Source organism: Nothoprocta perdicaria, unplaced genomic scaffold (assembly GCF_003342845.1).
Source record: "Nothoprocta perdicaria isolate Ctin4 unplaced genomic scaffold, notPer1 scaffold_278, whole genome shotgun sequence".
In the NCBI taxonomy this organism is placed as follows: domain Eukaryota; kingdom Metazoa; phylum Chordata; class Aves; order Tinamiformes; family Tinamidae; genus Nothoprocta; species Nothoprocta perdicaria.
The window spans coordinates 238,535-250,925 of record NW_020455508.1 but is presented as its reverse complement, the minus strand read 5'-3'; positions in this window follow the sequence as shown (position 1 = coordinate 250,925).

Genomic DNA, 12,391 nt, shown 5'->3' with positions numbered 1-12,391 from the left:
CTTTACCAACTGAAGTTACATCCCCAAAGAGTACATGATATACACACAGGCCTGGGTTGCCTCCCTCTCTTTAAACAGCTCTGCTGCATGGTAATAGAAGTATCAGTACTAGGCTGTTTGTGCTCTCATTTTCCCTTTCACAGGCACTCAAGGATCTTGCTTCCTTATATGCAGCCAGCTGCTGAGGGAAACATTTTTACTTTTGATTGAGATGAAACACTTGCAAGGAATTAGCGTTATTTGTATTGTATTGCCTCTTTCATCTTCATCATCCTTGTCACTAATCCCATTGCCAGGAGTGGTGCTCTTATACCGAAAGATACACTGTTGGCTTGGGAGCCTGCTTTTGAAACTGCCTGATTGAGCTAGTCAGACTTAAGACTTGATAAAATTGAGATGTTTCTAGATATTGTAGCCAGATTAGTCTGACTGGCTGTAACCTTTGAACACTGTGAATCTTATGCCAATACAGATGTTGCGGACACCGAAAGGAAAGGGTTGTATCTAAGGAAAACCTAAAGAAACTACATAGATCAACAGTATAACTAATAGATTTCAAGGCATATGAACTCTGACTAGTATAAAGATTAACAAATTAAAATGTAGATTTTTATTGCAGGTATTTTCTTAGAAATGATGGTTTCTCTTTACGTAGGTGCAGTTAATTCTAGCCCAGAGTGAAGGAACCGGAGTTTGTTTCAATTCATCTATTTGGATGCTCATCACACTTTTTTTTTTCTCAAAAGGGGGACAATAACTACAGTAACATAATGAATAAAACATTGATAAACAGAGTACAGTAATACAGTAAACTACAAATAAGAAAAAAAACCCAACCTTTTAATTATGTGTAAAAAATACTCTCCTCTTTCAGTGTTGAAACATCATAAATGAGAGTTCAGTTAAAGAGAAAATCAGGTACCCTATGTAGCCATGTGCAACTGTAAAAGTCTTTTAAAAAAAGAACAGCAGAAAAGAAGCTTAAAAACAGAACAGGACAATTTTAAAAAAAAAGTCCTTCATTTGATTTTTATTTTTACATATGCTGTAAAATTGAATTGTATTACAAATAGTCAGAGATTGGCTTTATCTTAAGTAATATCCACTGCTGATAAACACTTCTTATGGAAGATCATGGCTCAAAGAAATAAGAACAACATGATCCTAAGCATGAAAAATAGGAACAGGACCAAAATACTTATTTAAAACTCAGATGTTCCAAATTTAAGGCTTGGTTCACTTTAATGTCAGTCTTCCTGTTCTAATATAAGCATCTTCCAAGAAAGACAAAGCCAGAGATCAGGTGAGTTATTTGCCTGTATGTACTTGTTATTTCAGATATTCATCCATGGATGTAATACAAAGCAGGCATAGCAAAGTTTGAAAAATATTCTGGAAATAGCCTTTGAAAGCCATTTTGATGGTGTCTACAGCTGTTGAACACTAGATAAATGAAAGCAAGATTTAATGTCCTGAATAGTTCAGCAGCAAGTGTGCTATCTTCATTGGGAAAATGAACCAACAAGTGTGCCATAAACTAACCAATATGACAAAAAAAAAAAAGTGAGAAAAGTATGGTGGATCTTGGCATATAAATTTGTACTGATTCCATTTTTCCCACTGCTAAGTATAGCCTCGTTGTGCCAAAAATGAACTTTTAGCATTAACCTTAAAAAACTGAATCCTAATTTACTCATATGCAGCTAGGTTGCCACTCATTCCCTTAACTGGTGATCATCTGTCAATCAAAATTAGTGCTCCATTCTGTAATGTTACTATGGACATAATGGGAATTTTAAAATTCGGACTCTACAGTTATTCTGGGAAGCTTTCCCACCACTTTGTGATGGTTTAGGAAGAGATAAAAAGGTCCTGATTTTCTTTTAAGGAGGTCTTGTCAATCTTGAAAATTAAAAAATGTGTTTGCTTCTGATTGTAGCTTGTATTCTGCTACATAGATGTTCAGAGATTTTTACAATCAGTATGTTATATGTTATCAACAGTCCCAGGAATTTCAGAAAATCTTTCTTATTCCGGAAGGGTTGAAGGCATGTCACTATACAGAATGTCACAAATTCCATATGCAGCTGAGTGCATCTTTTTTTATCTTTGAAAACAGCTAAAGTTGTGCACAGCCTTTTTTAATGGGAAACATTTTGTTTGTTTAAATGTAAGGATTTACGTAGAAAAGTTTAATTAGAAAGTTGTAGTGACACTTCAAGGCTAAATATGTTTTTGATAGAAAAACTATTAAGAAGAGAGATGAAATGTTTTCTACCACTCTGAGATTCTAGGTACAGAAAGGTATTTTATTAAGGAGTACCGTGGAGAAGTCCAATCTATATTTATGGTGAATATGGTAGAYAATTTTTGTAAAATGATGTGCTGTATATGTGGGAATAAGAATCAAGGATAAAGAACACTAAAAGCAAAAAAAAAATCCTGTGGATTTAGAGGTGCTCTTAGAAGGTCAAAGTCATCATCCTGAACTTGAATATGTCAAAGAAGTTAAAAGCTTTCAAGTCTATAATGAGACTGAATCTCTGATTGATGTCCTTCTTTGGGTATAGCTCATAGGAATCATAATTTTATAATGCTATAAAATAATCTTTGTTGTCATGGGTTATACAGAGGTGATGAAAACAGGGTCTGTTCATATTAAACATTTTCCTCTGATGCTTTGAATTGTCTTATTCCTCTCTACTGACTACAAAATCTTTTAGACTTAATTATTCACATAACCTAGAGAGCATATTAAGATGGCTGGGGCTTCCTCCCTGCAAAAATCCTTTCAATTGAACCAGATGAAATCTAGGTCAGTGCCTGAAAGGAGTCTGTCAGCACTCCACATAGCTCACAGCAAAGTTATAWGCAGTAAGTGCAAAGGCTTGACCTACAAATCCATGGCTCAGCCTCCAGTTTTGACCACGTTGAAGCCACTTACAGGCAGCAGCTACTTTCTCATGGACCCATTTTGATCATAGTCTACAGTTGGTGAGGTCACGTAGATGCTGTCATTTCCAGCTTCAAGCTTGGTCTAAAGTGTTTTTTTTTTTTTTTTTTTTTTTTTTAAGGAGCCTTCATACTTCTATGAACTCTGACATAGGAATGGCTTGAACTGAGCCTGTGCAATAAAGATCTTTAAATTATCATTGATGTTCTCCACAGATTTTCTACAGTAGGAGATTGAGGATGCTTGACACTTTCCTTCTTACCATCTAAAGCACTAGCATACAGTTAATATAGATTCTTTTTAGCATTACAATGTTATTGCTATCCCACAGTTATCTTATTCTCTTTGATTTCTTGTTAGGAACAAATATAAAAAAGAAATTCAGTATCTTTAGAGTCAAAGCAGATTTCATGCTTTAGTCATTCATAATTCTATATTAAGCATTAGATTTTTTTTCTGGATATATACTAATAATGTCCACAGAGAATACTTAAAATATCTAGTTGACCTCTTGGATACTGTAAGTATAGAATTTTTGAAAGTCACTGCTACATTTAAAATTTTGAGCTCATCTTTTAAAAGGATATAAATCATAGCTGCAAATGATGAAGAATTTGTCATGCTCCTTGATGAACACCCTTACTGCCTCGTTATTTAATACTGCATCTAATTTCCAGTTTGAACTCTGCTAATTTCAGACTTCAATTGTTGTTGGTTCTAACTAGGGCTATCCATAAAACGCCTTTATCTTCCTATAAGCTCATGAACTTGACATGGTGTAAGGTGTAGAGAGCAGCTGAAGGAAACAAAAGCCTCTTGAAGGCTGCAAGAGGCCGGTGTTGACAGCTGGTTGCAGACCTCAGCAAAGGCTTTTCCTTCCCCGTCAGGAACCTGTCCCCCACAGATTTATGTTGTTCCTGTGGGGAGAACACGTGAGGTGTTTCTCTTATGCCAAGGTCATTTTCTTCCCCAGCACTTGTGGGTTCTTGAGATTGTGGAAAATCATGAGCCTTTTAATTCTTCTTTCTGTAGGGATAAATGAACCTATAGTGAACTTGACTGCAACAGAAACATTATTTTTTTGAATGAGAATAACAAAACAGTGCACACCTACTCACTTATATTTCATGTGCAGCCATTCAAAATTAGGTTCCAAAATACAAAATGTAGATGGCATCAAATCCGAAAGATTGTTTTTTTCTGCATCTAAACTCAGTTTGAAAAGACTCTGATCTCAAATACTCGATCATTTATCTTCAYACACCCAATGTTTGTGACATGAAATTTTGCTTCAACATTTAAAACTATTTGAAGTTCATTTCAGTTATTTAAAAAGCAGAATAGCAAATTTATTTCAGACTGCTTTTTACAGATTATAAGATAGCAGCAATGTTCTGCTACTGTCCTAAAAAGGGGAAAAATCTGATAGTTTATTGACAAGCACTCAATTCACCCAGCTTCTGAATTCTTCTGAAATAAAGATGAATCTCCACAGAAAGATTGTACTCTGATAAGATAGTGAGTTCTCTGACACAGGTAAGGTGAGAGATATGTAATTTATCTGCCATCATGTGATTTATAAATCACACAGAATCACAAAATCACAGAATCACAGAATGCTTGAGGTTGGAAGGGACCTCTAGTCCCTTCATGTAGTCCAACCAAGATCATCTAGTCCAATCCCTCTGCTCAAGCAGGTTCACCTATTAATTTCTTTCCGATTTTTCTTTTTTGTTACTTTAGTGTGAAATGGTACAGGATAAATATAGAGAAAAAAATATTGTAGATAACAGCTTCCAAAATGGCCTCAAGAGCAGTGGAGAAATGGACTCAGGAGACACTGCATCAGATATTACTCTGATACTATATCTGAACTTAGCCAAAAGACCAAAAAAAGGACATACATATGTGATATATTTTAACATGTCTAAATGTAATAATAAGAACAGAATGTTAATTCTCTCTTTCTCACTGGGATTTCTGTTACTGAAATCTACCTTCAAATTTACATTTGCTGCAGTCTGCTGATTTTCCTTCTGCACTGTGAAAGCAATGAGAGGAGAGAACTAAGTCTCTCTTTTATTACTTGCTTTGGAACAGACTGCAGAAATATTTCTCATATCTTCTTATTGGCCTTCTGGCCATGCTCAAAATCAGAAGTGCAATATCTAATAGAGATCTTTTGAGTATTATATGCTACAGCTGAGGAGATTTCTTAGATTAAAATGCCTCTCCTTTCTTTGACACCTTTGGTCTTTGATATAAATTGCAACATTTTGTTTTGCTCCAGTCAAAACTATTTTTGGCACCATATCCCACATTAACATATATTCTGAAGTTATTGCTATGAAGGGACTTATAAGTTGATAAGAAACAAAACTTACTGATTGTAAATGCCAGCAGTACCAGCAGAAGATTACTGAGTATAAGTTTTTGTAAATCTCTTTTCTGTTTCTGTACATTACTGCAAGAGATCATCTCAGATGGGTATAAAAGACAAATTCAGATTTTTCTCCCCACAATTGCCAGTAAAACTCATTGAGGAAATCTTCATTTTGTCAGATAGTAGACAAGATTACACTGATTCAGACACTCCTATCAAATTTTGTGTACACTTAGAAGACATAATCAAACAATGAAAGTCCATTACCCGTGTGGCATTACTAATCATTGTAGAGAACATTCATATATTAATCAGTTCCAGGGAAGGGACAATATATTATGAATACTTTGTAAGAGATTTATTTATGATAGCAGCTCAGTACTTGTAGCTTATACAAAAATAATGTGCCCGCATGTCTTTGTTGAAATCACATGGAAGTAAAAGGAATTCTATACTACTGATTAAAAATGATGCATTTTCTTTAGCTTTTATTTCCAAGAATAGTATTATTATTACTCTCTAGTGGTATTATCTCAGTAATATCATTCTCTAGGAACTCATATTAATTGGACTGATGAATGTAATTTTTTTCTGAACTATGTCTTCTCACCCTAGGAATATTCATCAGTTGGGTCTAGCACAATAGCACTATTGTTTAATATGGTTTAAGTGTTTTTTTACATATTTCCTAATTTTTCCTATTTGCTGATTCCTAATAAGCCTCACTTGCTAGTCAGGAATTAAGACAAATTTAATATTAATTGTTGTTAAAGTGCAATCCAGTAAAGAAAATACTGAAGAACCTCAGTAATATTAGTAATATTAGATTAACTACTATACCATTTGCATAAATATTTTTCTACCATTGTTTTTTCTTTCTTTCTATCCTTTTTTTTTTTTTTCTTTCATCAGGCAGGATAAATGTATAAAAACCCAATGAGATGTGCTACCAGGCATGATAAACATACCAATGATACATTGGCATTTTAATTTGCTATATTTCTGGTACTTGAATTATTGAATGATTAAGTTGAATATAGTTAACTAATGCTGTTTTAGGTAATCAGCATGGATAGAAAAAAAATACTTCAACTTTACTCAAAGCTATACTGATTAGGATAAAGAACTATCTTTGCAAACTACTTTACCATATTCACTTTAATTGGTCCTTTCTGATTGGAGTACTAAAACTGTTGCCTATACGATAATGGGTGCTGGTACAATATGCAGGCCTTTCAATGTTAAATGACCAGATACATATGTATTATACAAGGCAAGAAGAATGGGGAGGCTATTGTCATGTCAGCAGCCCCTTCTTTCCCCACTGCTTAGTCAGTAATATTTCATTAGGTGTGAAAAATGCTTTATAGTTTCATGGATTAAGGTATATGACTGTTATAATTTGCCCATCATAAGGGGCGATGCAGCAACAGTTGCTTTCCTAGTTCTCCCTAAGCCATTGATCTTTAGTTAGTGATGTCCTCCCTTTACAAGGAGGTTGTTCCCAGGACACAGTCCTGGGCAATGGGTTCTAGGCGACCCTGCTTGAGCAGAGGGGTTGGTCTCCAGAAGGGACCTCCAAATGACCCTTCCAGTCTCAACCATTCTGTGATCCTGTGACGCATGATGGGAAGTGATAGGAAGAAAAGAGAAGGGAAAAATTGTACATTCCCTATTGGACAGTCATGGGAGTAGTAGTTCTTGTTCTATATCTGGCTTTAGAAAAGAATACAGGTTAAACCACCATGCAATACAGAAATTCACAGAAAATGTAGGCAAAGTCTTTCAGTAAAACAACAGATGTTGGTATCAGAATGCAAATAAATAAATAAATAAATTGCAACACAAACATGTTCCATGTTCCTTTGCCGTTTTTGACTGTATATGCTACTTTCTGRCAATATGAAAAATACACTGACTTTTAAAGATCACATCTTTGATGATTTTGAGAACAGTACAGGAAGGCTGTAAAGGTCTGTTTATACAGATCTCCATATAAAAATAGACCTGTGCTACATTCTGTATGGCAGATCTTCCCTTTGGAGATGGAGAGAATACAGCTTCTCACAAGTAACATAAAAATTCAGAAATTGGATGAAGAATAAGATTTTATCATTTTCTTTCTTATTTTTCTTATCTAAAATAATTTGTAATTCTGTTCAATCTCAATGAAAGGCAGCTAAGACATTTTTTGGTCCAAATCTCAGCTGCTTGAAAATGGAATTTTAATTTGTGTACCAGGAACAGAAGTAAACAAAAGAAACAGCTCATCTAGTAAAAGAGTGCTTAGGTCTGGGTTATTGCATCTAATGCGTAACTGCATTTGTATTAAAAATCTATCTAGGGGTTTCCTGAACTGCAATGCAATTGGATTGTTAGTCACTTATCATCAGTAGTAGCTAATGGTCCGTCTCTTTTAAGGTCATTTATGTGGAATTCGTTAAGCATAAAAACAATAGCAAGAAAGTCACTCAAGAAAACTGCAAAGAAACATCTGCATCTTTTAAAAAATCATTATGATTTTGAATTACATTTTGATCACTTTAGCAGGAATTTCATTTTTAGTCCAGGAATGATTACTAAGATCATTACAGGTTCTGACTATTTCAGAAATGGACAAAAGCTCAGCTAACGTCATGTGTCCACAAAAACACGCTTCTGCTTTCTGACTGAAAACTGAATTAAGGACAATGCAGAGAGAAAGGTGAAAGCATTACCTTGCTTTGCAAGACTGTCAGCAATCTATCATTTCTTCAAAAAAATCACACATACTTTGAGCTTTTGCCCTCTTTTATTCTGTGAAGCTCTGACCTACTTCCTCTTTCGCGTCTTCAGGGCAGAAGGACAAAAGGCAGAAAAAATGATACAGGAGCTTGGATGTACTTTGTAAGACCTGTGTGTTAAAATTAATGGGATCCACAGAGAGGAAAGTGCCATAGGTAGCAATAGGAATAAAAGGCCATTTGCTTTCCTTGTGCAGAAAGGTAAGCTGAGCAGCATTAAAATATGCTGCTACTGCTGCTCTTCTTTTTCTTTCTTTCTTTTTTTTTTTTTTTAAATAAGTTTTCTTCCGTCTTTTCTTTCTTTTCCTTCATTTTCTTTTTTTTTCTTTCTTTTTCTTTCTTTTTCTTTTCCTTCCATCCATCCATTCATCCATCCATCCATCACTCTTCTATATGGGAGATTCAATGTACAACCTGCAGAATGCTGTTCCAAAACGTAGGAAACACAGAAACACATCAGGAGTTCAAAGAGGATGCTTGAACTATATACAGCTGTGAAATTATCTCTTTTGCTGAAAGGAGTCACTAAAGGAGTCRCTATTACAGAGTGGTTACAGAGTGTATTTTTTTTTTATCTGCTGCAGAAGAGGCTGTTTCTTCACTGACTCCTGCAAAAATGCTTGCCTTATTTATGTCACATCTGCTTACTTTGATAGGGTGAGAAAAAGAAATCTCCCAAAACATGCTTTGGCTCTTAGAAAGCAGCAGTGTGTGTTAAATGTCATCTTCCTCATGTGCAAATAGCACATGTATTGAGGATGTATAGTCAGCAGAAGCACACATGTACAACAAAAAAATAATGCCAGAGGGAACTGCCTCACAACTGCACTGTTCACCTCTAGGAATACAAGGTTATTTCTAGCACAGTACTGACTGAAAATCCCCTTGCAACTTAATGAAGCAACCCCTCTTCCCTCTCCTTGTATTCTTGACAAATACAAGAATTTAAAGAGGGTGCATCATATACTCCAAATTCCCATTAAAATGGGCACTTTATATCTGCTTTCTGTTTTTTGTTTTTTTTTTTTCTTCTAAAACATAGAGGTAGATCTGGATCTTATTTTCAAGACTTGCTCCAGAAACTTAAAAGCATCTTTGTTTCTTGAGAGTTTTATCTGTTTGCAGACTGCAGGACTTACTGTTAGACCTGTCACGCAAGGGCACTTCAGACATTTTCATGTGCAGTCTTTTGCCAGACACTCATGGCAGAGTACCAGATTTTGATTTCTATGGTATGGAAATAAAGGACTTAATTATTAATCACTTTCTTAGCAATCTTTATTTTTCTGACAAAGCAATGCTGAGGTTTTGGMCAGATATAGTGGCCAATCTTGCATAGTAATGATTGCAGAACTTACTTCCTCCAAGGATCTCTTTAGGTATAATGAAATTTTCTGCATTCAATGTATTTTCCATTTGGTTTTGGATATCTTCTCCCTCAACTCTGGACATCTTCCTTCCTCTTTACCTTCTCCTCTTTACCTTCTCCTTTTCCTATATACTTTCCCACGTTGCCTCAAATAGCCATTTCTCTCTCCTCGTCTGTAAATGTTCTTTCTTTGCAAATACCTCAACACTTTCTTTTTTGAAGGAAGGTACCATATAGAATTCATGCTCCTCTCAGTGTCCCAACTCTCACAACCATATTCTCCTTCTCATCCAGCATATTCTTGGTAGCTGGTAGGTATTTTTCTTGGAAGAAAAATAGCACTGTACTCAAAAGTTGGCCAGATAAGTTGTTTGAAATATTCCTTGTGGCTACTCTCTGCTTAATGATCACCCCCCCTGAAAAGTTTATACTATTAAGAACTGCTGTCATAATATCTATGTATAATATGTAAAGTTTCAAGAGTCAGTAGGCTGCTGTCTCATACACCAGGAAAAYAGCATTCTGAATAACTGAATTGGCAGAGAATGTGAATCTGAAACCATATCAAGAATTCAGACTTTATTATTTTCATTTGTACTTCTGTTAAAATCCTGTTATTCTAATACCTTGTCCCCAAATCATTTTAATGAATGCATTCCCTAGTGRAACTGTAACAACTTAAAATCAGGAAAAACTCTGTTCTTCCCTTGTGTGAATTTTTTCATCACTTTTGGCTGATCCATTGCTACAGTGTTATGCATTTTGCCATAAGAGTATTTTAACCCTTACTGAAGAGAACAAGGGAAAAAAAAAAAAAAAAAAAAGAAAGCTGTGATAACGCAGAAGTGAATGGGGAAAACAACTGTTCACATAGAAGACTAGGACTCCCTCTCTCACTATTTCCCCATCAGTCTTAGCAGCTGTACTTGGATTAGCTTAGGCTGAATGGGAGCCTCCTCACAGTCTTGCCTGTATCAGTGTTTCTTCCTGCTTATCCCATTGCTCCTTCTGATGAGAACTTTTTTCACTTCTTGCATACAGTTGTGGCAGTTTCAGGAAAGACTTGTTTGGGAGGAACGGTACAGGAATATCACCTCCAAGTAACTTTGTTGTTGTAGGGTAGCGTGAGTTACGGCCTGAGCTAAGTTTAGGTTTCATCCTATCTGCCAGTTAAGTCAACAAGCAAATGTGGGATAAAAAAAAGACAATGCCTCCACATCTTGGTCATAGGTCATAGAAAAGTGACTCATTACCACTAAAATTGGGGAAAGAATTAGATGAACTAGGCAAGAAAAACAGGGAGCAGAGGTAGCATTCAGCCTGCCGGAATGGTCTTGTGCAAAGCGACAAGTGAGGGAGAAAACATCAGGGAATATCCAGGTAAAAGTGATAAGAGAAATAACAAGAAAAACTCTAAACAGCTGTTCCCAATTTGGAAAATGTACTGAGAGGTCTACATAAAATATAAGAACAGATTACTAATATAAAAAATACTATGATTTAATCTTAGAATTAAAATAACTGTAATGTTTTGATAATTTTTAACTATTTAGCATATTTTTTCTCTCCAACTCTCTCTGAACTTCTTTACAACTTAAGGTATGAGATGAAATTATATAGGCTGCTTTATTAGATTTGCACAAAATATCCATTATTAATAACCTAGTCTTTGAAGAAACTATTTCGTGAAAAATTCTTCAGAATGGATTCCCTTAATATGTCTTCATGAATATTCAAGTTGGCTTCGCTATGTTACTGGTACAGAAAACTAAGCAAATAATTCTTATGGAAAATTTTCTCCTTTCTTTTTAGAGGACAAAACTATGTTAAAGCCTTATTGGCAGACACATTTCTGCTCTAAAATCAGATGTGAGCAATGACATTCTCATCTTGAGTTGTAGTTCCTTCCCCACTAGTAGATTGCAAAAGACTAATTATTGTTTGACCAGAGTAACTTCACTTAGGAAGATCTGTGCTTAGTATCCATGCAATTAAATTCTACTTTATCCCCACCRATATCTCTGTCTACTTCAAGTCCTCTTTCTTTAATCTTCTGCTTCAAATCTCCCCTAGGTCCCATCATGCTGCTCAAGCCTCATCAGATTATTTCATCTTCTTCCTTAACCATCTCAGGCTGTGATCCCACAGTCATTAAATAGGGCATTACATGGTACTGACACTGATCATTTTTTTTGTCATTTGGCTAAGACTTATCACATCATCAATCATGCTGTTTCTTGTTTTTGTGATGGTGATAGCCAGACTGTACCTAGAGCTAGACTTATGGGGAAATATGATTTCTTATCTAGACATAGCTGTTAATGAAGTATTTGTTGGCATCMTTTTAACCAAAAGACAGAACTTATCTGATGGGTACTTCAAGTGTAGGGATGCAATATTTGTCAAACAGCATCAGAAACTCCCACATGAGATACACTGAATTGTAGAAAGACAAGCCTCAGAATCCTCTGAATACAAACTCTTCTCTCTTCTAGCCAAATGTCCAGGACTGCCCAGATATCCGAAAAGCCAGTTCTGCTTTACTCCCGACTCTCACTTCTCTCTCCCAGCTCCCTGCACTTTTCAAGCTGACTTTTGTGTCTTTTTGTGTGTCTCTGTAAACTAAAGGGGTCTTTTCTAATTCTGGCTCTCTACATGAACCAAAAAATATGCACCTAGGAAATCTTTGCTTAGTCTGTGGCATTGGAATATCCTTTACTTAAAGAATTTCTTGGAATTTCAAATGAGTTCTAACAAATATATACTGAGCAAACTCTATAAATTAGAAGTACAATATGGGTAGTTCTGGGTGGGTTTTACAAGAGATGAGAAGGCACATTTCTGTACAAAATCCTTCTTTTAAAAATCTTTGTTCTGTTCCAAAGTACGGAGCATGCTAAAAT